The 19,472-nt window shown below is 45.3% G+C and overlaps 1 pseudogene across 1 annotated transcript; it reads right to left on the bottom strand.

The window, feature by feature from the left end:
* Positions 1 to 271: 271 nt before the first annotated feature.
* Positions 272 to 18,269, bottom strand: LOC311223769 (annotated as a pseudogene). The gene is made up of 2 exons: positions 16,688 to 18,269; positions 272 to 2,536 (listed from the first exon to the last, which is right to left on the bottom strand). The product of its transcript is annotated as an uncharacterized misc_RNA (transcript).
* Between the last annotated feature and the right edge of the window lie 1,203 nt (positions 18,270 to 19,472).

The raw sequence follows: 19,472 nt of genomic DNA, 5'->3' as shown, positions 1-19,472 counted from the left end.
TTCTGTATCATCGCAGTGAAAGGGTTAACCCTTTGGTAGTGTGGTAGTGAAAGGGTTAAACACAGTGTTCTGCCTCTTCTCCCAAGCTTGACAAATAAAATCTGCTACAAAAGTTCCCATCCTGAAGCACAACATCTATATAAACGGAAGACATTTTACTTAAAAGTACTTGTTGTGTAGTAAGAGACGGACAGACACGTTTGGTTCTATTGCAAAAACACACTGAGCTTTATTAGTCTCCACCCCCACAATCATCTCCAACGTTGTGCGTAACGTAACATAACATAATGCATATAGCCAACAGCTGAACTACATCCACAACAAAGTGCTTAGGAAGAAAGTTAGGAAGATAGTGGGTGACCCCTCTCACCCACTCTATGGAGAGTTTGAGCTGTTGCCCTCTGGTAGTCGTTACAGTTTTAAAAACTCCTTCATTCCTAATGCCATTAAGGCATTAAATTAATCTTGCACTCGTTAGACTCTGTCCTTTTAATGTATTCCCACGTTCTCTGCACTTCCTCATTACAGATATAGGTATAATGTCTGCTGTCATTGTCATTGTTGTTTTATTTTCCACATTGGTATCTAGGGACATCTATGGATCTCAGGGAATGTAATCACAGTGTCATAAATACTGTGTCTGATACTAGGCTTGAGTAAATTGTGATGAAACAAGGAGAATATAAATTATGATTTTTCTTTGCATTTTTGACGGTGAATAATACCATGCTAAAAATGACCAGACATGAAACACTGATACTGAGCTCGTTCAGGACTTTCTTGAGATCATGTGTACAAAAAAGCTAAACAAATTAATAAATGGAAGATGATTTAAACAGAAGGTTTTGTAGATACAGTACTGAATTCTGCCACCCGGACACATTATTCATTATTCATCACTGAAGGACCGCTCGGGCTAAAGAGGTTAAGAGGGCAGATTATTAGACTATTTTCACAATTCATGCAAGGGCCAAAATATGGGTAGAGTTTATCGGTGAAAGTGCAGCCAGTGTAAGAATAAATATGAACCCTGGCTTCCACATCATAAAAGGAGACCTGACCCTCCTCATAATCTACAAACACCCCGATCACCTGTGGTTTCTCTCTCAGGGAGAGGGAGAGGTCTTTCTCTGCACAAGCTATATATTCATCACCATCACTCAGCATTATAGTCCAGTATCCATTGTCAGGGTTCAGCGTGATGTCTCCTTTCCTGTTGATGGACTCTCTGGCCACTCCTAAATCCCACTCAGTATTATCTTTAACCTGAACCTCATAGTAGAATCTCCCAGAGGAGAAGCTTTGCTTTCCCAGGACAATGGATGAGGGGTCAAATCTCTCTGGGTTGTCAGGAAGGTCTTTCCGTGTAACACCGCATTTTACTTCTTTCCATCATCGGAGAGGATGAAGTTAGGATTTGCTGTGTCAGGGTCCAGAGTCACATCCACTGCATACTGCTGGATCCTCTTCAGCTTGACTTCAGGCAGCTTCTCCATCTCTTCACTGAGAGTCTCCTCCAGCCGAGCCACACTTCTCCTCATTATCTCCACACTCACATCACTGTGGACACTGACCTCAGACCAGTCCTTGGTGGGTGGAGGGGTGGAGAGAGATGGGAAGCTGTGGAGGAGGTGGATGTGGTCTCAGTGTGTGAGAGCTGCTCCAGCTCAGTGCTTCTCTTCTTTAGCTCAGTGATTTCCTGCTCCAGCTCCTTGATGAAGCCTTCAGGCCTGTTTCTCTGCTGCTTTCTGCCTCCCCTCAATCACCTCAATGAGCTCAGCCTGAATTCTTCAACGGAGGCCACCAGAGCAGTGAAGACCTTGACACTGTCCGCTATCTCTCTCTTTTCCTCGTTCTTGCTGAGGTCTACCGAGTGTTTGATCTGTTGGATCTTCTGCACACGCTCCTGGATCATCTGATGAACATCTGCCTCTTGTGTCCTCATCTCATTCTTCCCTCTCTCTGTATTCTTTCTCTAGAGGGACAGTGTCGTGGGTTTTGTGGTCTATCTCAGTGCAGAACTGACACACACAGGCCTGGTCAGTCCTACAGAACAGCTCCAGCGGTCTCTCGTGCTTCTTACACATCATGTCCTCCAGGTTCTCCACAGGGTTGATCAGCTTGTGTTTCTTCAAGGCTGCAACTCTCTGATGAGGCTCCAGGTGGATCTCACAGTAAGAAGTCTGACACACCAGGCAGGACTTCATGGCCTTGATCTTCTTCCCAGTGCAGAAGTCACAGGTCCACCTCTCCTGGTCCTGGCAGGTTGCTGGTCTGGGCTGCTCTCTTGAACGGTCTTCCTGAACTGAGGTGCCATCTCTGATAGGACAATATTGACAAAGATATCTGGTCTCTTATCAAAAGTATGTTTTACACATTGGACACTGGTATAGTTCAATGTTATCCCAGTACTTGGTGATGCAGGTCTTGCAGAAGGTGTGTCCACAAGGGATGGAGACCGGCTCGGTGAAGACATCCAGACAGATGGAGCACAGGAACTGTTCTTCAGAAAAGAGATAGCTGGATGAGGCCATGTCTGTTAAATAATAAATACATTTCTTCATTAATTTTCAATTTAAAGTAACTGTAAATTCAACATAATTAAATCTTCATTAAAATGTCATACATTTGATACAGTTAACCATTATCATCTTTTAAATAGACTAGATATAGCGTTGGATTTGCAGTTGGTTTCATAGCTACAGTACAGTATTTGTCTGAGAGACTAGTATGTGAAAACTGGGAAAGCCCAATCAGAATTCTTACCCATTACAAAAGTCCTGCAGGGATAAAAAAAAAATAAAGAATCTAACCCTAACCATACTGTCATGCACTTGTCCTCAGGGAGCGAAATTAACTTTTTGACTCACCGGCCAGTGGCGGGTAGATGGGAAGAGTCTACCCGCCAAGCATATTTCTTACCTGCCAAATTTCTTTTGATTAAAAAAATATATATATAGATTTTATATAAAAAAAAAATTTAAATAAAATATATATTATATAATCATACTTGTAGTTGTATTATCTGCGAGACATCGCCACCACGCAATAAGTCAAAATGCTTGCTATCTGCAAACAGCTCCACTGTCTGTGTGTATACTTGAGTAGTCTCCAGCTCCAGCAAGGATTCTCCGGCCCTGCAGCTAGACCCTATATTCAGCTAGACCCTACATTCAGCATGCAAGGATTCTCCGGCGATGCAGCTGGACCTATTTATAACGTTACCGTTCTTTTGTCAAATCACATTCAACATGCCCTCTTCTAGAATACGCATTCAATCAATGTTATAAGACATTGATATCAGGAGCTATCTGTAGCTACTGCTAGTCCGGTAGATAACGTTAAGACAATTTAGTTTACTGGGACAGATGGATCAGCGTGAGCTAGCTAAGCTAGCTAACGAGGGACCGGAGGTATTATGCACTCGAGTAGACTATTGCTGGAGCATTTGTTGATATCAGCAGCTATCAGTAGCTAGCCAGCTAGATACCGTTAGACAATGCCTCGTCATGTATTAAACTAAAAGTGAATAGTTGACTGGGTCATTGTTTAAACAGTAACGTTAGACTCTTGGAGGTCCGATATAGACTAGAGCAGATGAAGTAAACAAGCCAGATAGCTTCCGATTGGTCATTTGCTTTTTTTCTCATGAAACCAGTCACGTCACTCTACTGTGATTGGACCTAGTGCGATGTGGGACTTGTAGTTTTTTAACGATCTCGCGGCGGAGAAAAAAAAGACGAGCGGCTATAATCTGTACTCGCACAAGAGTATCGTTATGAAGTTATGAACTACACGTCTACACGCCACACGGCGGGCAGCCCTCTAAGTGTCATGCGCCAAAGGTAAAAACAGCCCGCCCCTGGCGGGCGGCGGGCTTTAGTTTCGGTCCCTGCTTGTCCTAATAAACTAACCTACACTGTAGCACTCAACACTTTGATACACAGCTGATAGAGTTGTACCCTTCCTGATGACTTGTCATACAGAACATGTAAGTCGCTTTGGATAATAAGCTTGTGCAAACAAAACTAAATTAATAATGTTCTCTAGGGGCTAGAGATATTGTTTACAATGATTTGCATATATCGTATATGAATGGGTTTGTCATCGAACAAGTTACAGAACACAAATATCATGGCATCTGGCTTGATGATAATTCTTGTACAGGAATAGAACCAGCTTCTCTATGATTAGCAGAACGAGGGTAGTCTATCTATCTTGGATTATGGAGACGTGGTTTATAGAAATGCTGCCCCTTCCACTCTGAATGAAACCAGCACATTAAATGCACATTCAAATTTGTAGATATGGTTTACATAAAAACCTTGGAGATCATTTTTCGTGCTAAGAGTAAGAACCTACCAGCTTGTATTCAATGTCTCTTTCAACCAAGAGAAGGAAAGTATAATTTAAGAGGGTTGTGTATTCTTAAAACATATAAAAGGGTAAGAACTAATGTAAAAGCTAGATGTGTTTCAATTTTGGGAGTTAAATTGTGGAATAGTCTTAGTGACGGGTTGAAGTTGTGTACCTCTCAGGGGAGATTTAAAAAGGCCCTGAAGGATAAAATAATTCAGGAGTACAGTTGAGTAAAACATCAAACATTTATTTTCTCTTTTCTTTTTTCTCTTAAAGATTTTTTTTTTATCTTGCAGCAAATTTTCTCTTATATATTTTGTTTTTAAGAATTGTAAAGGATAGGCAAAAATAAGCATGTGCTTCAGCCTATTCCTTTTTTCTGTTATTGAGTTTGGATTTTGTGTGTGAGCTTACTTTAAATAATGTACATTTGTGATTTTTTCTTTTTCTTTTGAAAGAAAAACAAGTGTGTTTTTGATATTATCTGTAAACAAAGACCTATAAAACTATTCATCATCATCATCATCATCAAACCTCAAGGCACAGTCCTTCATTCTGCTCTCAGATTTATTAGATTAGATTCGTATATATATATATATGTTATTATACATTATTACACAGTCCCTTGTCCCACCATGTAAAATTCCTACAATTAAGTCTGTCTCACTTTTCTCTATCAAAACGCTTCTCTACAAGTATCTCACTCGGTGCATCACAGTCACGAAAGGGCCTCGGATCAAACAGGGACCAACATGTAACCAAACGAGAATTTAGCCCCTTTCGTGACTTTCGTGACCTGTTTGCGGACGACTCAGCCCTGCTGGTCTCTGACAAGAACAAGTTACAGGTTGAAAAAACCCTCAGCTCAGAACTAGGCAAAATCTGCATATGGCTCGCTGATAACAAACTATCATTACACATGGGCAAAACAGAGTCCATTCTCTTCGGTTCAAATAACAAACTCAGCAAGACCGACGGCTTCTCAGTTACAGTGGGTGACAATATTGTCACAAGGAAAGAAGATATTACCTACCTGGGTTCCATCCTAGAGGCAAATCTTTCCTGTGACAAAATGGCATCCAATGTAATAAAAAAAAGTCAACCAACGAACTCGATTCTTGTACCGGATCTCCTCACTGGTAAACAAGAATACCCTGAAGACTCTAGCAGGAGCACTCATTCAAGGGTACTACGACTATGCTTGCACCTCATGGTACCAAAGCACCTCAAAGGCGCTAAAAACAAAATTACAAACATCTCAAAACAAACTGGTCAGACTACTGCTCAGCGTTTCCGTTAGAACATATTCGTGCCGGTCTGGATGTCCTGCAAGATTTCTATCCCCGGACATATTCCTGAAATTCCGGTCAGAGTTTTAAACAGCAGTCTGTTATAATCACATTTTTATGAGCTAACGAATTCCGTTATATTGGACATTTGTATTAATTACATCAAGCGAAGAATGAGAAATTTATTTGCAGAATCAAATTACTATCTCTCGCCTCCCAAGTTAGTGCGATACGCTACCAGCATCAAGCTCCCGCGCCGCAGGCTCGCGGCTGCAGCAGCTGTCACACGCACCCCCAAATGAATCTCGAGTCGACATCGCTTCACCTCGTTGTATCAGACACGTCACACATGTCATAATGTTCAACTTCACACACAGCAAACTGTAGTTGATCATCACATTGCCTCGTTTGCATGCAGAGAGCGAGAGGACGAGCCACATGCTCGTAATGCGTTTGTTGATTTCATTATAGCCTACATTTAGTTATAATCAATTATATGCATTACTATGTGACACGGCAGTCAACCAACAGTTGCATTATGATTAAAAAATGTCAACACTTACTCACCCCGTCTCGTTCTGCCTATCCGTTTTGTACCTGCGACTAGATCCCCATTGCATTGGAACAGGTGGACTTCTGCGAGGCTCGCAACGGTAGCAGCAGACTGGGGATGCTCTTTGTGGTTCAATCAATAAAGTGTACTTTGTGTACGTTCAATCAATGTTATCTCTCGTACATCATAGACGCTAGACTACTAGACTATAATGTCGTACCTCAGCCAGGAGAATTTAACTTTCCACTCGGGCCGCCGCCTGAACGCTCGACATTTGTTTATTTTCCGCGGGAGCATCGGCGGTCTCTGTGACTTCAGAAGACTCATCTTCGTTGTCAATGTCATTATTATTAGACCTGCTTGTGCTTGGTTTCATGAAATATTTGTTAAGTTTAGCTTGTTTGGCCATCTCTCTCTCTCGCTCGTATAGCTGTTTGTCGTTATTATGGTGGCCAGACAGGCTCAAAAAAAGAAAAAAAAAGATTCACATCCGAGCGGCGCCATCCGCGCTTTATTAGAGCGAAGCACAATGAAACAAATGTAATGATTGTTTCGTTCATCGCATAGGCTATTTAATTTTAGCCTATTTTAATACAATTCAAATAATAAAATTGTGCTTAGAGGAATTATTTCCACCGGACATTATGACCGGAGATATTTAAATATTCGGACTTCAACATATTTTGCCAGTCAAATACCGGTAATTACCGGCTAACGGAAACGCTGCTACTGCTTGACCTTACTCCTAGAACCCACCTCACCCCTGCCCACTTTGCCAACCTAGGATGGCTTAGAGTAGACGACAGAGTACAGCAACTTGCAATGGGCCTGGTCTACAAGATACACTATACGACCGGGGTGCCCATGTACATGACAAAATACTTCCCAAAGGTCAGTGAATACCACGATCACTACACCAGAGGAAGCTCAACAAATCATGTTAAACCCAGATTCGGCTCAAACAAGGGACTAAACACGTTTCGCAATTATGCCACAACAATGTGGAACGCCCTACCCAAAGCTGTAAAGGAATGTGAATCCCTGCCCACATTCAAAACCGCTCTTAAAGAGCACCTACGGGAGGCTGCAATTCGAAACTGGCCACCGTAAATGCCCAAAACCCCCACCACCTCCTAATAGACAGTCTCCTCCCCACCGCATGTATATATTCCCTCCCCGCCGTATGTATATTTCCCTCCCACCCACCCACCCCCTCCTAATGTACAGTCCCCTCCCCATCATATGTATATACTCTGTCAGGATCTAGGGGTAACAGTACTGTATATTTGAATACCGCCTATGTCACAAATGTATCAGTACTAAATACCTATATGTCCCTATGCCATAAATGTCATGTATGTTGTGTATGTCATAAATGTCTATATGAATTGAAAATGGGGGACCCTGATGGAAACAAGACAAACGTCTTTCTCAGGTCTGCATCCCCTTAACAATTGTATGTATTGAGCCGTACTGTATTGTACCCATTCTGCAATCTGTTAAATAAAGTTTTCATTCATTCATTCAGCTGCCTGGTGCGCATGCACTGTGACACCAACGGCGGAGATGGACGTTCGGTCTGTAAATACCACTCGTCGAGTAACAATGTTTTAAACTGTTTATTAGCAACTCCGAGCTTCCAGACCCCATCGTGAAGCTGTGTTAAACCCATGTTGTAAGCTGGGTATCTTTGAAATTCAGATCTGATATATTTTTGACACACCCCGAGCCCTGCGATCACGCTTGGTTGTTGTTTTCCTGGATGATCCCGATGCGAAAGCGAGTGACTGCGGTCACAAAAGCCCCAGGCTTGCAAACCGAAAGTCACGAAAGGGGCTAACTAGCCCCTTTCGTGACTTTCGGTTTGCAAGCCTGTGGCTTTTGTGACCGGAGTCACTTGCCCACCCGCCCCGATCACCCAGTAGCGAAACGACCAAGCGTCGTCAAGGGGCTTGCGGTGTGTCAAGAATACATCAGATCTGAATTTCAAAGATACCCAGCGTACAATATGGGTCTAACACAGCTTCACGATGGGGTCTGGAAGCTCGGAGTTGCTAATAAACAGTTTAAAACATTGTTACTCGACGAGTGGTATTTACAGACCGAACGTCCATCTCCGCCGTTGGTGTCACAGCGCATGCGCACCATGCCGCGTTCACGTTACTGGGAAGAAGCGGAAGAACCAGTTTCCGACTGGGAAAAACCATTCACGTCAGCCTCCTAGTGGTAATTCCTACTAGGACATATGGGATTCTTTTATAGACCCCATATCTCCCACTTCGCGTCACGAATTGCGGAAGTATGGATGTGGGCGTTTCATCCATAGATATATATAGAGTCAAAGCGTGAAGGCTTCCTAGTTGTAGCAACGAGATGTCCTCTGGTTCTTCCGCTTCTTCCCAGTAACGTGAACGCGGCATGGTGCGCATGCGCTGTGACACCAACGGCGGAGATGGACGTTCGGTCTGTAAATACCACTCGTCGAGTAACAATGTTTTAAACTGTTTATTAGCAACTCCGAGCTTCCAGACCCCATCGTGAAGCTGTGTTAGACCCATATTGTACGCTGGGTATCTTTGAAATTCAGATCTGATGTATTCTTGACACACCGCGAGCCCCTTGACGACGCTTGGTCGTTTCGCTACTGGGTGATCGGGGCGGGTGGGCAAGTGACTCCGGTCACAAAAGCCACAGGCTTGCAAACCGAAAGTCACGAAAGGGGCTAGGGGCTAACGAGAACTGTACCTGCAGACCACGATAGTCAGCAGAAATAGCCACTGCTGAATAGTAAATATTATTCATTGCTAAAGATTCATACATATTAACTCACCTGCGGTTCCTTTAGTGTCTTCAGTTCACAAGGCTAGAGGTAACTTGTTTCTGTTCAATAACAATGTAGACTAGTAGCGAGTCAGTTTACTTTCACTTAGTAAACAATGAAACCTAGAAGGCTCCTCCCTCTTTTGGTGACGTGGAACTTAACCCTTCACATGAACCTCTTCTCCCATTTCCTGCTCTCTCTCTCTCTCTCTCTCTCTCTCTCTCTCTCTCTCTCTCTCTCTCTCTCTCTCTCTCTCTCTCTCTCTCTCTCTCTCTCTCTCTCTCTCTCTCTCTCTCTCTCACACACACACACACACAAACTTTATCTTCACTTTATTTCACATACTGTACTTTATTTGCCACAAATACTTCATTTGGATGTGAAAAATATTATTATATCCCAGAATGAGGGATATTATGGATTCACCCTAATCGTGTCTGCAGATCATATGAAATGGACAAGCATCCGAACACAGTCAACCAAGCCTACTTAAAGGCACTGCACACCTGACACCAATCAAGCCCACACACCTGCCATGCCGCATGGCAATTAACTGGTGTCTGGTGATTGACAGCTCACCAGAGAAAACGTTGGGTTATGACTATAACCAAGTTCTGTTAGTATAGCGACGCTCGGCATCGCTCTCTGCACTATCTCGCATACGTGCACGCGCACTGAATAAAGACCACAATGTACCTTTAATCCCAATATTCGTCTGACCACACCCCTATCAGCTTACCCATATAAGCAGGGGTGGGGCCACCCACTCTCCTCCTTCCCAAGCTTTCGCCACAAGGCGAGGTCAAAGGCTGCAGTGGCGTCGGATGCCGAGCGTCGCTATACTAACAGAACTTGGTTATAGTCATAACCCAACGTTCTGTATCGTATCGCTCTCGCTCGGCATCGCTCTCTGCACAAGGGAGGCCGAGCGAGAGCCAACGGCCGACAAATACACCCCGCTGACAGCCCCCCACAAACCATCAGAACAGGGAGGGCCGAGCCCCCCCGACCCACCCTAATGGCGGGCACCCCCCCTATTAGGGGCTTCACGGGAGGGCGACGGACCCGACCGTGCGAAGAGGCACTCAAGCAACTCAACGCACAGGGTGAGCAGACCGTGGCTTGACCCCACGACTACACACACGCACAACCCGCATGCCACCCGGGAACGAACGGAGGAACAACCTCGTTACTGCCCCCAGAATCACGGGGTCAAGGGCAAACCCAACCCCGTGGCAAGGCCGTAGCAGCGGAGCACGAAGGAAGACCCAGACCCACCAAAAGGACTGGACTCCCTAGAATGGGGGCCCGGAGAAGTCCATGATGCCAGCATCAAGACCCCACCAGGTGGGCACGTAGTGCCCCGCCCCCCACATCGCCAGCGTATTCGGACAAAGGCCCCTCAGTTACTGCACCTGGTATTCCCAGGCGGAATCCCATCCAAGTACTAACCAGGCCAGAACCTGCTTAGCTTCCGAGATCGGACGAGATCGGGCGTGTTCAGGTTGGTATGGCCGTAAGCCGAGCGGGCCCTGTCCCCCCAATAGTACACCGCCTGGCACACTGACCCTGCAGAACAGGCAGTCAGCATGGCCGTAAGCACACAAAAAAGGTTAACCAACGGAAGCAGGCAGCGCACCGGGGAAAAACCAGGCAACAGGCTGTTAACCCTAGCCTGGAGACTGCGGACGAGACAGGCGCCAGAGGGGACAGCTGAACACAGCCGCCCCGGCGGAAGGAGCGTAAGCTGGCGGTGTTGCATGACCAAGCCTCCATTTAAAAACCCCCACCCAGAGGGGTCGAGGCAGAGAAGGCTGACACGATTGGCAGACGTCATGAACGTGCAGGGGCACCCTCAAACGGTGAACCCGGGAGTTGACACTGCTCCAACACACCAGGGAATCAACCACCTCGGTGTTACCCAATGCGGTGGTTGTTCCTATAACCCCTCAAGAAAAAACTCCAAAACACACCTGCGGGTATACACCGGCTATACCGCAGTACAAGTGTTTCAGTTTCCAAAAAGGGTTAACCCAGGCCTACGGGTCGCAAACATCACTTCGGACCGGGCCTGGCGGTACGGGAAGCACAGGGTCACCAGAGGAGGTCAAAAAACCACCCCCACAGGCCCCTCTTCGCCATGCGTGAGAGAGGAGCGAAAAATAATGGAGAACCAGCCCCTAAGCACACCGTACCTGGTATTCCCCGGCGGTCTCCCAACCAAGTACTAACCAGGACCAACCTGTGTAGCGGCCGAGATCCGACGAGATCGAGCGCGTACAGAATGGCATGGCTGTAAGCCATGACGATAGTGCTGAGTAAAAACATACCCAACCAGGGTCTCCATAGCGCTTAACCCTGTGACACCCAGACTGACCTGGCATTTTTCCCCCTGAAAAAAGCCCAAGTCCCTCAGGGTACCAGAACAGCAGATCTGCATCCCCGGCGGACAACGGGTTCAACTGATCTGGACCAGCGTGACCAGAACCAGTCCCGTGCCCTAACCACGCCGACATGCCTACTCCAGGAGAAGGGCAGATATGCGTGTTGATCTTAACATGAAAAGAAGGCGCCACCCAGACGTTCGGACGAACCGCGCCTGGTGGCCCACCCCAAGGGCGTGAGACCCCACCACATATGTTCAGATCCATCCCGTCATCATCCCCCAGACATGAACGAGAATCCGTCGACAACCCACCCAGGTCATGGGATGTGGTCGTCGGAAGAGGAAAAACCCCCATCTCAGTTGCTTTATAAAAACGCTGTTTCAACCACAAGCAACCAAGGCGTGCCAGTCAATCGCCTGTTTACAGCGAGCTAGCACTATACGTGCGTCGGGACACACCCCCATCAATGAACAGGCTATTTAGACCTGTCATTGAATCCCCAAGGCGCCCAGGGGAACGACAAGAGGGGTGTGACACTCCCTAACTCCAACACTTCTGGAATAGAAAGAAGGAAGCATCAACAGTATGTATCCCAGTCTACACAGCCGGGGTAAAAAATGTTCACATTTTTACATCCCACCACCCTCCCATAGGAAAGAGACGGGGATCCCCAGAGAGACTTCCCACGCGAGCTGTACAGATTGAAAAGAATATATTGCACCTTGAGCCATGTAAAAAACTGGTTTTAGGGCCTCCGGGGAAGAGGCACTGAACCCATACACACTCAATAAACGAATTGAATCGAATATACATACAATAGAAAAGGACCCTTCTAGAGGGTCCACTCACTTTGACAATCTGAGGAGGAAGGCTCTGTACTCTGATGGAGGCTTCCTCACATGGAAGAAGGAGTCCGAACTCACAGAAGGCCTGAATAGGCGCTTGGTGAGGAGGAGCCCTGACCACCCCCCCTGAAAACAGATCCATCACATGGACCTGAACAGCACACGGAAGTCCTACCAACAGAGACGCGCACGGTGACGTACTCTATGGCGGGGGAATTCCTGCGGTGCACACGCCCAATATACCAGGCCGTGGGACCAGGAACTCCCCCCCCCCCCCCCCCCCGTAACGTGCCGAACCGCCACGTGACGGGAACCTTGAAGGACAGGGGGTGTACCCCTGACCGACAGAACAATGGGGAGAGGAAAGGTTACCAGTTCACCCCTTTACGACCCCACACCCATGATACGATGTAACGACAAAAAGAGAATATGACACAGTCATAGTCAGCTCTATGAAGCGTTTCACAGCTCCACACAGCGCATGAGCTAACCTGCTATCTGATTTTTACTAAGGAAAAACACAGAATAGCGAGGGCTCTAAGAACCCCGGTCCAACATACACATGTGCTTCTGTGGCCAGTACAACCCAGTTGTAGGTCACATGACACACACAACCCATCATCACCTACAAAAAATGGCAAAAACACTCAACAGAGGAACGCCGTTTTTTTCACAATGAGAGAATACATCATTCTTGATTAGTATCGACCACAGGCCTTGCTAAGCACACATGACAGCAACCAAACCAATTTCCCTTTAGGAAATAAGTTTCTCCAGCAGATTTAGCACAACCTCAGCAATCAAGCTAAGAGTTACATCGTATCCCTACCACACAAAAGACACAATTAATGCACAACATGTCTGATAGGAGGATGAAAAAGTCCCCAGGGAACCGGGGGGGAAACACAATCCTCCTATTTTACCCTCAATACGGCCAGTTAAAACAGGAAAACCTGTTAATGTGTGAACACACTGTTCATTGTCATTACAGTCTGAGAAAGAACATTCTTTTACTCACTTGTCACCAAGCATAGCTTCATAGGTTAGTTACCTTAGTTGTGAGTACACGGCCGTGTTTCTCACACAACAACCAGATCATTACATCCCGTTTGCACGGAGAAGCTAACTGCCAGTGACAAAAACAGCTCACACATAACCCGCAACGTATCCTAAATGCATTGTAGCAACACACGTTTTGGGAAAAACACCGTTATTCACAATACATTTAGCAAAGTAAAACCAGAAGACGTGTTATGAGGTCTGGTCAACCCCGTTCCTACCCGGAACGCAGATCAGCGAAGTGCAGTCACAGACACCGTAGGAACACAGCCGCTCCTGTGTTGTCCGAACTGGGCAGCGTCACCGCCCCAACCCGCACTACAGTCCCCTGTTGATGCAACCTTGCCGTCCTGGCTCAGGGCAGGGTCGACGAAAACATCCCCTGTCAAGGATGACGTCGTGGTCAAGAGTGTAAAACATGTTAAAATCAAAGCACGTTCAACAGAATAGCATCAAGCTAACGGCCGCTCCAACCGTTCGGGTGCTACTGCTTCTGCTCGCGAGACGCCGATCTAACGACGCACGCGATCAGAAGCGAGCTCACGGCGGCGCGCGAGAAGCTAAGCTACCCCGCGCCAGGCCATGGCCATAGCAGCAAGCTAACGTTACCTAGCGACCACGACATGCTAGCCCCGCAGCTAACAGCTGACTGGCTAATAGTAGGCCCTAAGCAGGCCATGCAGCGATCCAGCAGGCTAACGCAGCAGTTAACAGCTGACTGGCTAACCGTAAGCTATGAACATGTAAACAATGACATAACACTCACCCAGACAGGCCGCCGTTCTGAACCTCTCCTCACTTTTTAAGAGAAAAGAGAAAACAAGATGTCAACACCGCTTCACAACGGTGACTTTACCACATCCGACGGAATCAGCACAGTACCAACTGGCCTGTGTAGCTGACTTTGAACATGAATCTGCCGCTATCGCACATTACATGCACATATCCCCTCGTGAAGGAATACTCTCATTTGGATATGAAAGATGGGGCCTTAACACGGTGACAGAGAGAATCCACTCGTCCAGAACACACAGGGATCACCAGTGTCAATGGTCGCGGCCCACTAGTTAAAACTATAATGGTCTTCAGACCAAGGTCTTCTGTCGCCTAGGTGGCTGAACAAAGGACCCTAGCCTGGGGCCGGTTTCCATAAACTTTGTCAAGTAGCCCCCATAGCACTAACAGACAAGTGGAGCCCGCCAGCAAACACTACTCACCCAACCTGGAACGCACCGCTTCTCACAACAGCGGCATGTCCGACAGTTCAGCTGTGGCCTGACAGGTTTCACCCCAACAAACACAGCAAGGAACTGCAGTTGAGAAGCATGCAGCGGCGTGCTCCCAATACGAAAACCGGTGGAGGGTTTTTAGAATGATCATCATCTTCCAGACACTCCAGTACGAAGACAATATCGCCGTATTTTCTCGAAAATAGTGAGAGAGAAAATAAAGATATGATGTCAACGTATCCTTGTTTCCCAAAGCTGCTCCTAAACCTTTCTTCCATCATGGTGTCAAGTGTGGGGATCTACCGAGGCACTTCTTCCTTGTGGTGAAAGCGAGAAGGAGGAGAGTGGGTGGCCCCACCCCTGCTTATATGGGTAAGCTGATAGGGGTGTGGTCAGACGAATATTGGGATTAAAGGTACATTGTGGTCTTTATTCAGTGCGCGTGCACGTATGCGAGATAGTGCAGAGAGCGATGCCGAGCGAGAGCGATACGATACAGAACCCAAAATAAAGCACACTAGAATAAACTAAAATAAAACCCACATAAACCGTGATCCATCACATAAACACCTCTGAAGCAGGCTGGAAGCTGAATGGATGCAGAATGCACATTGAATAATGAATTGAATGGCAACCGTCCATATTAATAAGCGCTGTCATACTATGTACTGGGACTTGTGCATTGCAACAACATTATTATGTATCAACATCCATTTAGTTAGCTGTTCAATTAGGCGTGTATGAACAAATGTGTGGGCATATAGTTGTGTACAGTTAAGTATTCTTAGCCATTTCACATAGTTTGATTATTCCAGGACAACTATTCAAAACCACTATTATTTGCAGAGAGACTAAACCAGATCTATATTATGTAGATTGATTGATTACAAAGTGCCCAACCCTCATGGGTTTATAAGACACCAAAAATACTGTTGCAGTGTTTTATTACATTACATGATCTAAATAAGGATTACATAAATACAGATTACAGGTCAGCCTTAACCCTTTCACTACCACACTACAGACGGTTAACCTTCTGTAGTGAAAGGGTTAACCCTTTGTCAGTGAAAGGGTTAACCCTTTGGTAGTGTGGTAGTGAAAGGGTTAAACAGTGTTCTGCCTCTTCTCCCAAGCTTGACAAATAAAATCTGCTACAAAAGAAGTTCCCATCCTGAAGCACAACATCTACTGTATATAAAAGGACATTTTACTGAAAAGTACTTGTTGTGTAGTAAGAGACGGACAGACACGTTTGGTTCTATTGCAAAAACACACTGAGCTTTATTAGTCTCCACCCCCACAATCATCTCCAACATTGTGCGTAACGTAACGTAACATGATGCATATAGCCAACAGCTGAGCTACATCCACAACAAAGTGCTTAGGAAGATAGTGGGTGACCCCTCTCACCCACTCTATGGGGAGTTTGAGCTGTTGCCCTCTGGTAGTTGTTACGGTTTTAAAAACTCCTTCATTCCTAATGCCATTAAGGCATTAAATTAATCTTGCACTTGTTAAACTCTGTCCTTTTATTGTATTCCCACGTTCTCTGCACTTCCTCATTACAGATGTGTGTATATGTATAATGTCTGTTGTCATTGTCATTGTTGTTTTATTTTCCACATTGGTATCTATAGGGACATCTATGGATCTCAGGGAATGTAATCACAGTTACAATCCTCAGGGCAGCTCTGGCTGCAATTGTAGCTTACCACCACTGGTATGACTGTCTATGAACGAATAATGGACTCTGTGAAGCGCTCTGGGTCAGTGAAGAGCGCTATTTAAATCCAAGTCATCATTATTATTATTATTACAGTGTCAGAAATACTGTGTCTGTTACTAGGCTTGAGTAAATTGTGATGAAACAAAGGAGAATATAAATTATGATTTTTCTTTGCATTTTTGACGGTGAATAATACCATGCTAAAAATGACCAGACATGAAACACTGATACTGAGCTCGTTCAGGACCTTCTTGAGATCACGTGTACAAAAAAGCTAAGCAAATTAATAAATGGAAGATGATTTAAACAGAAGGTTTTGTAGATACAGTACTGAATTCTGCCACCCGGACACATTATTCATTTGCGGTCCACTGATGGGCCGCTCAGGCTAAAGAGGTTAAGAGGGCAGATTATTAGACTATTTTCAAAGGGAGAAGGGCCAAAATATGGGTAGAGTTTATCGGTGAAGGTGCAGCCAGTGTAAGAATAGATGTGAGCCCTGGCTTCCACATCATAAAAGGAGACCTGACCCTCCTCATAATCTACAAACACCCCGATCACCTGTGGTTTCTCTCTCAGGGACAGGGCAAGGGTTTCCTCTCTAGCAGCTCCATATTTATCACCATTCCTCAGCATTATAGTCCAGTATCCATTGTCAGGGCTCAGATTGATGCCTCCTTTCCTGTTGATGGACTCTCTGGCCACTCCTAAATCCCACTCAGGGTTCCCTTTAACCTGAACCTCATAGTAGAATCTCCCAGAGGAGAAGCTTTGCTTTCCCAGGACAATGGCTGCCTCGTCAAATCTCTCTGGGTTGTCAGGAAGGTCTTTCTGTATACCACCATCTTTTACTTCTTTCCCATCATCAGAGAGGATGAGGTCAGGATGTGCTGTGTCAGGGTCCAGAGTCACATCCACTGCATACTGCTGGATCCTCTTCAGCTTGACGTCAGGTAGCTTCTCCATCTCTTCACTGAGAGTCTCCTCCAGCCGAGCCACACTTCTCCTCATTATCTCCACACTCACATCACTGTGGACACTGACCTCAGACCAGTCCTTGGTGGGTGGAGGGGTGGAGAGAGATGGGAAGCTGTGGAGGAGGTGGAGGTGGTCTTCAGTGTGTGAGAGCTGCTCCAGCTCAGTGCTTCTCTTCTTTAGCTCAGTGATTTCCTGCTCCAGCTCCTTGATGAAGCCTTCAGCCTGTTTCTCTGCTGCTTTCTGCCTCCCCTCAATCACCTCAATGAGCTCAGCCTGACTTCTCTCAACGGAGGCCACCAGAGCAGTGAAGACCTTGACACTGTCTGCTATCTCTCTCTTTGCCTTGTTCTTGCTGAGGTCTACCGAGTGTTTGATCTGTTGGATCTTCTGCACACGCTCCTGGATCATCTGATGAACATCTGCCTCTTGTGTCCTCATCTCATCCTTCCTCTCTCTGTATTCTTTCTCTACAGGGACAGTGTCGTGGGTTTTGTGGTCTGTCTCAGTGCAGAACTGACACACACAGGCCTGGTCAGTCCTACAGAACAGCTCCAGCGGTCTCTCGTGCTTCTTACACATCATGTCCTCCAGGTTCTCCACAGGGTTGATCAGCTTGTGTTTTTTAAAGGAGGCCACTCTGTGATGAGGCTCCAGGTGGATCTCACAGTAGGAGGCCAGACACACCAGGCAGGAGTTCATGGCCTTGATCTTCTTCCCAGTGCAGATGTCACAGGTCACCTCTCCTGGTCTGGCAGGTTGCTGGTCTGGGCTGCTCTCTTGAACGGTCTTCCTGAACTGAGGTGCCATCTCTGATAGGACAATATTGACAAAGATATCTGGTCTCTTATCAAAAGTATGTTTACACATTGGACACTGGTACAGTTCATTGTTATCCCAGTACTTGGTGATGCAGGTCTTGCAGAAGGTGTGTCCACACTGGATGGAGACCGGCTCGGTGAAGACATCCAGACAGATGGAGCACAGGAACTGTTCTTCAGAAAAGAGATAGCTGGATGAGGCCATGTCTGTTAAATAATAAATACATTCTTCATTAATTTTCAATTTAAAGTAACTGTAAATTCAACATAATTAAATCTTCATTTAAAATGTCATACATTTGATACAGTTAACCATTATCCTCTTTTAAATAGACTAGATATAGTGCTGGATTTGCAGTTGGTTTCATAGCTACAGTACAGTATTTGTCTGAGAGACTAGTATGTGAAAACTGGGAAAGCCCAATCAGAATTCTTACCCATTACAAAAGTCCTGCAGGGATAAAAAAAATAAAAAATCTAACCCTAACCTTACTGACATGCACTTGTCCTAATAAACTAACCTAACACTGTAGCACTCAACACTTTGATACACAGCTACTCAGCTGATAGAGTTGTACCCTTCCTGATGACTTGTCATACAGAACTTGTAAGTCGCTTTGGATAATAAGCTTGTGCAAACAAAACTAAATTAATAATGTTCTCTAGGGGCTAGAGATATTGTTTACAATGATTTGCATATATCGTATATGAATGGGTTTGTCATCGAACAAGTTATAGAATACAAATATTATGGCATCTGGCTTGATGATAATTCTTGTACAGGAATAGAACCAGCTTCTCTATGATTAGCAGAACGAGGGTAGTCTATCTATCTTGGATTATGGAGACGTGGTTTATAGAAATGCTGCCCCTTCCACTCCAGCACATTAAATGCACATACAAATTTGTAGATATGGTTTACATAAAAACCTTGGAGATCATTTTTCGTGCTAAGAGTAAGAACCTACCAGCTTGTATTCAATGTCTCTTTCAACCAAGAGAAGGAAAGTATAATTTAAGAGGGTTGTGTATTCTTAAAACATATAAAAAGGTAAGAACTAATGTAAAAGCTAGATGTGTTTCAATTTTGGGAGTTAAATTGTGGAATAGTCTTAGTGACAGGTTGAAGTTGTGTACCTCTCAGGGGAGATTTAAAAAGGCCCTGAAGGATAAAATAATTCAGGAGGAATTATAGGCAAAAATAAGCATGTGCTTCAGCCTATTCCTTTTTTCTGTCATTGAGTTTGGATTTTGTGTGTGAGCTTACTTTAAATATGTACATTTGTGATTTTTTCTTTTTTTTCTTTTCCTTTTGAAAGTCCACACAAGTGTGTTTTTGATTTATCTGTAAACAAAGACCGAAAATAAAACTATTCATCATCATCATCATCATCATCATCAAACCTCA

This window comes from Notolepis coatsorum (assembly GCF_963971535.1).
Source record: "Notolepis coatsorum genome assembly, chromosome: 2".
NCBI classification, from domain to species: Eukaryota; Metazoa; Chordata; class Actinopteri; order Aulopiformes; family Paralepididae; genus Notolepis; species Notolepis coatsorum.
The sequence above is the reverse complement of the archived record's forward strand: the minus strand, read 5'-3'. Positions and strand labels throughout refer to the sequence as shown.